The sequence below is a fragment of the Portunus trituberculatus genome, chromosome 27 (genome assembly GCF_017591435.1).
Source record: "Portunus trituberculatus isolate SZX2019 chromosome 27, ASM1759143v1, whole genome shotgun sequence".
NCBI classification, from domain to species: domain Eukaryota; kingdom Metazoa; phylum Arthropoda; class Malacostraca; order Decapoda; family Portunidae; genus Portunus; species Portunus trituberculatus.
Genome location: NC_059281.1, coordinates 10757402 through 10768707, shown reverse-complemented (window position 1 = coordinate 10768707; position 11306 = coordinate 10757402). Strand labels below are relative to the sequence as shown.

Here is an 11306-nt window from a genome sequence, read left to right as displayed (position 1 = left end):
GCAAGAAGGAGAGAAGAAAGAAAGGTGAAGGGAGGAAGAGTGTGGTGAAAGAATAGTGGAGAGGAGAGGGGAAGAGAAGGAAGGAGAGAAGAAAAAGGAGAAAGAGCAGGAAATATGAATATGAAGAGTAACAGCAGTAGCAGTAGCAGTAGTTGCAGAAAGGAAGGCTAGGAGAGAGAGAGGGAGACAGGATGGAATGGGAGGAAGGATCAGAGAGAAAGGAGGGCGAAGCAGGAGGAGGAGAAGGAGGAGAAAGAGAAGCGGGAGGGAGGAGGGGAGGAGCTACCTGTTGCGCGTGTCCCAACCAGCAGCTCCCAGGCCCAGGTGAGTGGCCACAACTCTCCTGTTGCTCCCAGACGTGTGTCGCCCGCCGCCCGCCGCACACCCACACGCCGCCCGCCGCGCCCTGGCCCACGTCACGCCCAGCCAGCGATACCTACACCGCCGGAAGACACCCACAACACTCAGGACACCCAGTTATCAACACCACACTTACACTTATCAACACCACCGCCACCACCAGCGAGGAGGTGCGTTAAGTCCCCGTCAGGAGTGCCCCACTGAATCTCCCGCCCCACCGGATCGTGGCGCCCCTCTCCTGGCTCCCACGCCTCCCCTACTACTCGTCAGCCCGGTCCTAGGTGCACCCCACGCCCCACGTCCATCTGAAGCCGCACGCCCTTTTTGGTACGTACTATGGGGGCGTGCAGGGAGAGGGGGGAGGGGGGTGGAAAGAACGAAAGGAGGATGTATGGGGATGGTAGGGTCGTTTTGTAAGGATGTATAAAGCATACACACACACACACACACACACACACACACACACACACACACACACACACACACACACACACACACACACACACACACACACTTACGTAAAACTAACACCAACAGGAAACAACAGCCAATCCCAAACAGATACGTAATTGCACCAACTTCCATCACTCGTCCCTTCTCATCTCTATTCACTACACATGCATACGAAACTAACGCTACTGTGTACTTTGCGTCAATAAGTACACAGGAGGGTTCTTTGTAGTCTTATAGGCGCTATAGGCTCAAACCATTAGAAAGAACGATGGTAATACTAATTGGAAATGAATGGAAAATGAAGTTGATATAAAAAATTTACTTATTAGTAAACGAAAAATTGATTGGAAAGATATTGAGCAATTAAAAAGTATGAAAAAAAAATGATAAAAGAACAATTGTGTATATGAAAAAAATGTACAAAAACTTTGTACAAGCCAAGGAAAGGATGTGAGTGGCTGAGGAAATATCCCGAAAGTGAATAATTGACCCGGATAATTATGAATAGCAAATGGACTAGATTGACTCGCATAAGATGAATAACAAGTGGTCGGGGCACACTGAGGGAGAGGAGAGGAAGGCACAGGCAGAGGTCACGCCTTGCTCTCTCACCACGGCAGTTTTCTAAGGCCACAGAGACGACTAGCCGGGTTTTCTAGACATTCTCTCCTTATAGTAATGCAGAAATCTTGCCAGTCTACCACTAGAAACGAAAATAACTTTACGAACACAAGTATCTTCAAACAGAGTCTTTGGAAAGCAGTGATGGCGAGAGGAAAGCGCTTCAAAATACTGGCTGAGGAGTCACTGGAAAGGAAATAAAGTGATGATAATGATGTTTACTATGACAAGGAAGAAGACCAACAACAACAACAACAACAACAACAACAACAACAACAACAACAATGACACCACCACCAACACCATTAACAACAACAAAAAGAAAGAAAACAAGAGTAGCGGAGCAGTACACAACAATGACTGACGCAGCAAAACACCGAAGCGAACCTCTCAAAGCAACGAAGCAATGAACCAGCTCGAGTCCATAACAAGATGACGCTCGCTCAGGGAGGGAGATGAAAAGAAGGAGGACGAGGATGAGGAGGAGGAGGAGGAGGAGGAAACGATAAAATCAATAACGTCATAGGAAAAAGAAAAATAGGGGTTTACCTAGAAAAGAAAAGAAAAAAAGACCATTACGTCACTTTGACTTGATTAAGGGAAGGGAAAAAATAAGGAAAAAAGACGTACGTGTTCTGAAGTAATTTTTTCCCTCATTTTTTTCTTCTCCTTCTTTTGGTTAATTAGGAAAGGAGTGTTGTGGCGCCCCCATGAAAAGCTTGTATAATTTTTTTCCTTTACTGTTATTTATCATTTCCATTTTTACTCTCTCTCTCTCTCTCTCTCTCTCTCTCTCTCTCTCTCTCTCTCTCTCTCTCTCTCTCTCTTTATTTTTTCTTTCTTCCATTTGTTCACTATCTTTGCTTACCTTGTTCTGTTTCCATTCTTTTACCTTTCACTTTTTTTTTCCTCTTCCGTCTCATTATTTTCCCTTTATGGTCCTTTGTTCCATTCTCCTTCTCTTTCTTCTTATTTTTCTCTTTTATTTCTTTCCATATATATTTTTCTTTCTTCCTCCTCGTTTATTTCACATTCTTCGTCGTTTTTTTTTGTTTTCCTTATTTGTGTTTCTTCTTTCCCTCACCACTTACTGATTCTTCTCTTTTCTTTTTCGTGATTTCCTCCGATTTCCTTTCCTTCTCTTCCCCTTGTTATTTTTTTCCTTTTTTTCTTTTTTTTTTTTATTTCTGGTGTTTATTTTTATATTTGCGTGCTTCCTTCCTTTCTTTTCTTTTTCTTTCTTCCTGCCTCCTCCTCCTCCTCCTCCTCCTCCTTTGTATTCCTCCTCTCTCAATGTCAACTCGGAAATGACCAGATTGATTTTCTGTTTATTAAAAAGATGCAGAATTATTATTATTATTATTGTTGTTGTTGTTGTTGTTGTTGTTGTTGTTGTTGTTGTTGTTGTTGTTGTTGTTCGTCTTCGTCTTCGTCTTCTCCTTCTCCTTCTCCATCTCCATCTCCATCTCCATCTCCATCTCCATCTCCATCTCCATCTCCATCTCCATCTCCATCTCCATCTCCATCTCCATCTCATCTCCATCTCCATCTCCATCTCATCTCTCCATCTCCTCATCTCATCTCCATCTCATCTCCTCCATCTCCATCTCCATCTCCATCTCATCTCCATCTCCATCTCCATCTTCTCCTCCTCCTCCTCCTCCTCCTCCTCCTCCTCCTCCTCCTCCTCCTCCTCCTCCTCCTTATTCATTTCCCTTTTTTCACCCCCGCTGCGAGTGCCGAGGTTTAGTTTAGCAGAGAGAGAGAGAGAGAGAGAGAGAGAGAGAGAGAGAGAGAGAGAGAGAGAGAGGGAGTAATTTGTAAGTTTGGGGAGTTAGGCTTTAGTTTCGCTATGCAGTTACGAAGAAGTGAAGCGGAGTGAAGTGGAGCATTGTAGAATTTAGTAGAATGGAGTGGGTGGAGTGAAGTGGAAGTGAAGATTAAGATGAAGTGGTGAAGTGGAGTGAAGTGAAGTGGAATGTCATTTAGTAGAGTGGAGTAAAATGACGTTGTACCGAAAATAGTGAAGTGGAGTGGACTGGAGTGGAAGTGACTGAAGGGAAGGATAGTGAAGTGGAGAGAAGTATCGTAAAATCCATCATTGGAAGGGGAAAAGGAGTGGAATGAAATGAAGTGGAGAGGAGTGGACGTGTATTTGAGCGGAGTGGAGTGGAGACGTAGAGGAATGTAAAAGAGTGCAGTACTGTTGAGTGGAGTGGAGTGGAGTGGAGATGTGGAGTGGAATAGTGGAGTGAAATAGTGGAGTGTTTACTTATATTTTCCTCAATAACTCTTTGAATATACGATTTAATTCTCCTCTATTTCATTATTTTCAACTTACATTCTCGTCCGTACTTGTCTTGCATATTCTACTTCTTTTTCTCTTCCCCTTTGTCCTCCTGCAATCTTTCTTTCATTTTCCCTTCTTCTCTATTCACATGTTCTTCTTTCCCTGTCTACTTTCCTTCCTGTCCGTCCTTTTCCTCCACTCGCTCGTTCACTTCATCATCTTCCTATTGTCTTCCTACTCCTATTTGTCCCCTGATTGTCCTCCTGTCTTGCTCTCTTGCGTGTTTATCGGCTCTCTTTTTCTTCCTCCTCATTCTTCAACTAAACTTCAAAATCTTTTTCTATAAAGATTTTTGAGTGTCAGAAAGTTCTAATCTTTGCTACGATATTGTCTTTTGGCTTTAACATTCTCTCTCTCTCTCTCTCTCTCTCTCTCTCTCTCTCTCTCTCTCTCTCTCTCTCTCTCTCTCTATCTATCTCTCATCACGCCCAATTTCCCTGAACCTCGCGTGGAGAAGCTCGTAGGAAAGGGAGGCAAAGCAAAGAAAAAGAGGGGAGTGGAAGAGAAGAGGAGAGGAGAGAAAAGAGAAGGATAGTGAAGGGAAAGAGGTCTTTGTTTTGCGTGGGAAAGGAGAAGAAAAAGCGATGGTATTTTGTAGGGAAAAGAAAGGAGAGAAAAAATAAAATGGGGAGGGAAGAGAAGGTAAGGGGAGAGAGAAGAGTAGAAGGTGTGAATGGTAAGGAGAGAAAAAAAAAGAGATGGATTTTGTTTTGAAAGGAGAAGAGAGGGAGAAAAGAAATGGCTAGGAAATGAAGAATGGGAAGAGAAGAGAATAGAAGAGAAGGAAGGAAAGAGAAAAGAGGAGGAGAAGGGAGAGGGAGAGAAAAGAGAAAGGAAAGGGGGAGAGATCTTTGAATGTAATATTTTGCAAGTTGACACACCTTTCTTAATTAAATGAAATAGGTAGAGAGAGAGAGAGAGAGAGAGAGAGAGAGAGAGAGAGAGAGAGAGAGAGAGAGAGAGAGAGAGAGAGAGAGAGAGAGAGAGAGAGAGAGAGAGAGAGAGAGAGAGAGAGAGATTGATTTTCTCCCTGCCTCTAATCAACCAATGCGCCCTAAAAGAAAGACATATATTCCTAAAGCCACTCCTGTCATTGGTTAGGGGAGGAACAGTGCAGCCAATCACATCACGTCGAGGGAGTGACGTCACTTCTTTGTTTTCTCACCTGTTGCAATCCATTCACCTTTCTCATTACCTAGATTAGATATTTATAACTTAACACTTCACCTGAGCTACTTTAATTAAGCACGTATTTACTTTACCTTTACACCTGGGACGAGTCACCTGGAGTGAGCCCTTCACCTGTCTCATTACCTGAATTGAATACCTGTTAATAATCAAGGAAAATTCTTCACTTCACCTCAAATTCAGCATATTGATTGGTTAACTTTTCGCAGCTTTTACCGGTAGCATCAAATGATCAGTTATTGTTAATCTTCCTCTGTTATCAAGTCTCATTTAGTCTTTAATATGATTTCGGTTGTCGTTTTAATTTGATTTGTATCGCCCCATTATTTTTGTACCGTTTTCTTTTCCTTTCTCTTATTTTTCTCCCTTTTTTTTTTCCATCTCATACCGAGTAATCAGTTATTAGTGTTATTGATTCTGCTTTGTTTCTGAAATAAGATTATCCTTTGTCCTGTGGTTTTTAACGTTTTTTTTGTCTTCTCTCCTGCTTTTCAACTGGCCTGATTGGATGTTATTAGGATTTGCTTGGATGTTTTTATGGTTCAAATAATAATTTAGGAAGAATCCTTCATCACAAATGTAAAAAAAAAAAAGCTGCAATGAGAACCCGATTAATGATCTATGTGATCCTTGAAACTCTTATGAAAAATGCAAAGGATTTTAGAATATAAGGCTTAATCATGTGAAGGAGTCGAACCATTCGTAAACACTTCACTCTTATCTTGGCTGCTTTGAAAGTCCACGTGTTCTCAGGGATGTTTTTCCGATGATAATGCAGAAACGCTGTCAAAATATCAATAAAATCATGAAAAACAACCTTATGAACTAAAGAAACTCCAAAAGCCTGTTGAATGTAAGAAATAAGACGGCCACGAAATGTTATTGAAATCGTGAAAACACCCTTAGAAACAACAATAACTCCCATTGGCTTTTGTGCAGTGTAAGAAGCAAGAGAACGAAATGTTGAGGAATACAGCTGAAGGAGGCAAGGATAGTGGGAGGCGTTAAGAAGACTAGAAATTCCCAGATAAGACAATTGGTCTGGCCGTGTCTTGTTTCTGTTCCTTCCACTCCACCAACACGACTGATTCTCCTCTCTTGACCTCCTCTTGTTACTGTACTTCTCGCCCTCTCGCGCCTCTGTTTCTTCTTAATGAGGTCTTTCACATTTTTCGTCTTTGTTTTGCCTGTTGTGTTTCGTGGCATTGATTGTTGGTGTGTTGGTTTTGTTATTGTGTTGAACTGGAAGTGAGCGACTGATTGAGTGAATGAATGACAGGTAAACTGGTTGAACGAATGAATGAGTGAGTGAGTTAGTGAATGACTGAGTGTTTTGATGAAAGAAAGAAGGGGACACACACACACACACACACACACACACACACACACACACACACACACACACACACACACACACACACACACACACACACACACACTTTGATTAAAATATTTTAGACATATATTTGGCCAAAGAAGCTTAATATTCACAGTTTATAGACAGTTTGCATGGGATGTGATTAAAAGATTATCTCCTGGGAGCGAAAGTAAGGATTTAGTTAGATTTTTTTTCTCTCTCTTTCATTTTGGGACAGTTCTATATTTCTGTGATTTCTAGAATGCTAGCAAAGTATTTTATTTTTTTTTTCTGTAGGTCCATTTTTTTTTCTACTGCTAGGAAAGTTAGTTATTCTGTACGTTGTCTTTCTCGTTTTAGTTTACAGGATTTTTTTTTCTTTCACTTTCAATCCCGCTTTTTTTTTTCTTTTTGCTCAGATCAGATTATCATTCTTTCACTTTATCTATTCTATTTTTTTTTATTTTTCCTACTTGAAACTAGAAAGAAAATGAACGAGTTAAAACAGACTTAACATGTACATTCCAAACTTTCCCCCAACACACGCACACACACTAAAATAAATAAACAAATAAACAAATAACTTTTACATTTGCCTCATCCTTGCCTTTTTCATGTACACACAAACACACAAAAAAGTTCAAATTGGTGTCCATGTTTTTTTTTTCTTCTTTCTACTTTCTTTTTCGTGGATATAAAAATTCGGGTCTTTTCTGCCGCAGCCCTCGTCCCCAATCACGTGCAGCGGTACAGCATCGTTACGGCCGCAGCTGCCGCCACCCTCCATCGGCTAAAACCATAAATAAAAGCACAACAGAACAGATTCGTTTCCAAGCAGCGCTATAACTTTTCCAAACTTGCTTATTTTTCATCCTGATCCTCTCTTTTGTTTGCTTGGTTTAGTTTGCCTGGCGGATTCTGTCTATTTCTGTCGGTCTGTTTTGTTTGGTATTGGACGTGTGTGTGTGTGTGTGTGTGTGTGTGTGTGTGTGTGTGTGTGTGTGTGTGTGTGTGTATTTTTATCTGTCTATCTCTTCTATCCGTGTATGTGCTTGCATCTGCCTGCCTGTTTTCATTGTCTTTTGTTTGCCTCTCTCTCTCTCTCTCTCTCTCTCTCTCTCTCTCTCTCTCTCTCTCTCTCTCTCTCTCTCTCTCTCTCTCTCTCTCTCTCTCTCTCTCTCTCTCTCTCTCTCTCTCTCTCTCTCTCTCTCTCTCTCTCGACACTAAACAAATCAACAAATTAGTGGAGTTTCTTTTTAAAATTACACGCAAGGAAAATTGCTTCTTGGCTTCGTAATGAAAAATCGCTTCTTAATCCCTCCCACTATTAGCGAGAGGGTTGGGGGCGTGTGAATGTAAGCGGGAAGGACGGAGCGTGGGTGTGTGTAGGATGGAGATATGGGCAAGTAGGCGGCTAGGTATGTGAGTGGGAGTTCATGGGAGGACTGTGTGTGTGAGGTAAATACATTCCTTTATGGTTACTGATGATATCTTGAAGGGTACACCTGTATGATTAAAGAAAATGAGAAAGGAAGATGGAGAAGGAAATGGGAGAGAATAATATTGTGGTTAAAGTAAGAGGAGAAGGAAGAGATAAGAGTTAAAGAAAAGGAGGTGGAGGAGAGGAAAAGAGATGTAGGAAGAGGACAGGAAAGGAAGGGGTTAAAGAAAGGAAATGATAGGAAATTAAGAGATAGGAAAAGAAAAAGAAAAGGAAAGAAATGCACAGTGGGATCATTTTTTCTTTTTATTGAGATAGATAGATAGATAGATAGATAGATAGATAGAGAGAGAGAGAGAGAGAGAGAGAGAGAGAGAGAGAGAGAGAGAGAGAGAGAGAGAGAGAGAGTGTGTGTGTGTGTGTGTGTGTGTGTGTAGAGCATAGTTTTAAGCCTGGCCTTGCTTTATATATTCCACACACACACACACACACACACACACACACACACACACACACACACACACACACACACACACACACACACATTTCCAGGAAGCAAGCCGTTTCGTTTTGGTGGAAACGTAATAACGAATAAAAAATGTCAATTCGTGAATAAACAAGTAAATGAAAAAAAAGATAAAGGAAAAATACACGTTTGCCTCCACTCGAAAAAAAAAGGCAAAAAAGTAAAACAGATGAGAAAGTTTGCACATAATGAACAAAAATACTGAAAATGCTATCATGACTTGCATTTGTGGTGACGGAGGAAGGGAGGGGAGGAAGGAGGGGAGGTAAGAAAGGGGAAGGGGAAGTAAGAAAATAAAAGGAGAATAAAAGGTATGGTTAGATTAGGTTAGGTTTAAAAAGGAGCATGATTTGGTTAGGTTAGAGTGCCAATGTAGTGGAATTAAATCTCTTTTTAATATACTTGTAACGTGAAATATTGGATCTGTTTTTCTCTCTTATTTTTCTCTCTTACCTGTGTTAATTGTGCGTAAAGGGAGAAGAGGGAAAGTTATAAAGGAGGAAAGGAAAAGAGGAAGGAAGGAAGGAAACTAGACTCATTTTCTCTCCTTTTTCCTTCAACCATCTTGCTTTTTCCGTTTCCTTCACCCAGTGTCTCCTTTTTTCCCCTTCACGAAATACAATCTGTCTGGAGTTTGTTGTCTTCTTCATTCGATGTACATTCCCATCATCTTTTTGACCTCCATCACTTTTTTTTCCCCATTATCTTTCCGTCACAGTTACCTTTTCGTTCCCATTACCTCCATTACCTCCATTACTCTTTATATCCATCATCCTTTTGTGCTCCATTCCCTTTCGTTCCTCATCACCCTTGACTGGCAAACTTTACTAAGTCTTCATGAGTCTTGGAATCAGAAACTTGCTTTAAAACTTTATTGTGAATTATGGCAAGACGATCAGACGGCAGTGGTGGTGGTGGTGGCAGTGGTGGGGGTTTAATTTATGGTAGAGATAATGTTCAGTAATCGTTGTGGTGTTGATAGTGATGGTAGAAGAGTTAGTAGTAGCAATAGTAGTAGTGCCAGAAATATTCACACAGAAGTTGATCAAGCGAAAAAAAAAAAAACGTAAAAATTCCCAACATGGTTTTTAATTAACAGACGAAAACTCACTTGTATTGCCACGTGTTAATGATGTTTGTGGGGGAAAAATATGAAAATGAACTCTTATTTAATGGAGAACTAGGATAATTCTCTCTCTCCCTCTCTCTCACACACACACACACTCTTTTTATTTACCTTCACTGCATATCGTTGCACAAAACTACTCATGTTTACCTCTTAAAGCAACTGACCGGTCCCAACGTCACTTAACTTTGCTGGTCGAACGAGAAGCAGTGTTAACGTGCTTTGTGTTTGACTAAGGGGAAAAGAGTTGAAGCGGATGTGCGTACGTAGGCGTCGCTCCTCTCCCACCAAGGCTACGCAAGTGAAGTGATCGTGAAGGGGTGGCGTGGGTACATGGCTGTTACCTCAAGTGTGCTTAAGTGGTGCTTGTGTGTGTTTGTGTGTGTGTGTGTGTGTGTGGCTTGTGGATTTTTGAGAGAGAGAGAGAGAGAGAGAGAGAGAGAGAGAGAGAGAGAGAGAGAGAGAGAGAGAGAGAGAGAGAGAGAGAGAGAGAGAGAGTTTCATTATCTCGACCATCTCTCCTCACGCCAAATTATTTCCCTGACGTAAGATTATAACAGGTATGAAAGAGAAGGTCAGCTCAGTGTGAAATTAGGTCAAGGTGGGTCGTCTCCCCTCAGGTGGTCAAGTGTGGGTGGGTCAGGTCAAGGCCATGTTTTCCCTTGGACATTTCCCCCCTTGTTAACTTTCCTCTAATGGAGTTTTCCGTCTTTTCTTTTCTCATGAGTTTTATCTATTTTTCTGACTCCTCTTCTGAAACAGTTCGAGTCGTGGGAAAGAGGAAGAAACCAGAAACGATTTAATACATGAAAATAGGTCAAGATGAATACAGTAGGTCATATTAGGTCAGATTATGTGAGGTTAGATTAAGATAGAATAAAATAAAGTTAATTGAAGACAAGAGGAAAGAGATTATGTTCTATTAATTTAGATTTAAACAAAACTAACTAGATTGGGTCAAATTAAATTAGGTTGTGATGAATTACACTCAGTCAAAATAAAATAGACTAAGTAGGATGAAGTTAGATTAAGTTAGAATAGGTAGAATTAGATTAAGACAAATAAATATATCGATTCACCTTACAACAATTTAAATAAGAAAAAATGTGGCGAGATATCTGAGAGGAAAAGTCACAGCCACGGAATATTTTTGGGGAAAAGTCCAGACGGGGGGGAAAATGTGCTACACTGAGGGAGGGGAAGGGCTTGGGTAACAGGGTCAGGGAGGGGAGAGCGTGGAGGTCAGGTAAGGTCAAGTAAAGTTGGGTTAATGGGTCTCTGGGGGAAGCAACTCCTGCCTGTTGACTCGCTGGGGTGTGGCTCTCTCTCTCTCTCTCTCTCTCTCTCTCTCTCTCTCTCTCTTCCTCTCATTTTACGAATTTTTCCTTTCATCATCGAATTTTTCCTTTCATCATCACCTTTCTCTCTCTCTCTCTCTCTCTCTCTCTCTCTCTCTCTCTCTCTCTTCACGTCCCTTGCTATCTTATCCTTCCTCTTCATCCCTGTTTTCTTTTGCTCTTTCCTCTTCACTCTCTATTTTCTGTCTCTCTCTCTCTTTCGTATTTATCTGTCGTATTCTCTGTACTTTCTTTCGTGTCTCCATCTCTTCTTCTTCCTCCTCCTCCTCCTCCTCTTCTTCTTCCTTGTCTTCTTCCTCTTCCTCCTCTTTCTTCTTGTCCCAGTCTTCAGGCAAGACCATAACTAGACAGAAAAATGTGTCACCTTCCCTTACGTTGCCTGGATACAGTGATAGTTGTGTGTGTGTGTGTGTGTGTGTGTGTGTGTGTGTGTGTGTTGGTGTGTCTTCTATCTATGCTTTGTGTTGTCGCTTTTTCTTCTAATCGTTTTCTTTTCTTCTTTTTTTCATTGTTTTTCGTTGTGAGT

The 11306-nt window shown here is 41.2% G+C and overlaps 1 protein-coding gene across 3 annotated transcripts in view; it reads left to right on the top strand.

Annotated features, from left to right (window-relative positions):
• Nucleotides 1-322: 322 nt before the first annotated feature.
• Nucleotides 323-11306, top strand: part of LOC123509490 (SCY1-like protein 2) — a 307200-nt gene continuing 296216 nt past the window's right edge. For all 3 annotated transcript variants that reach the window (XM_045263803.1, XM_045263802.1, XM_045263804.1), the window contains exon 1: nt 323-687. The gene's annotated coding sequence lies outside the window, so the exon portion shown is untranslated. The remainder of the gene's footprint in view (nt 688-11306) is intronic.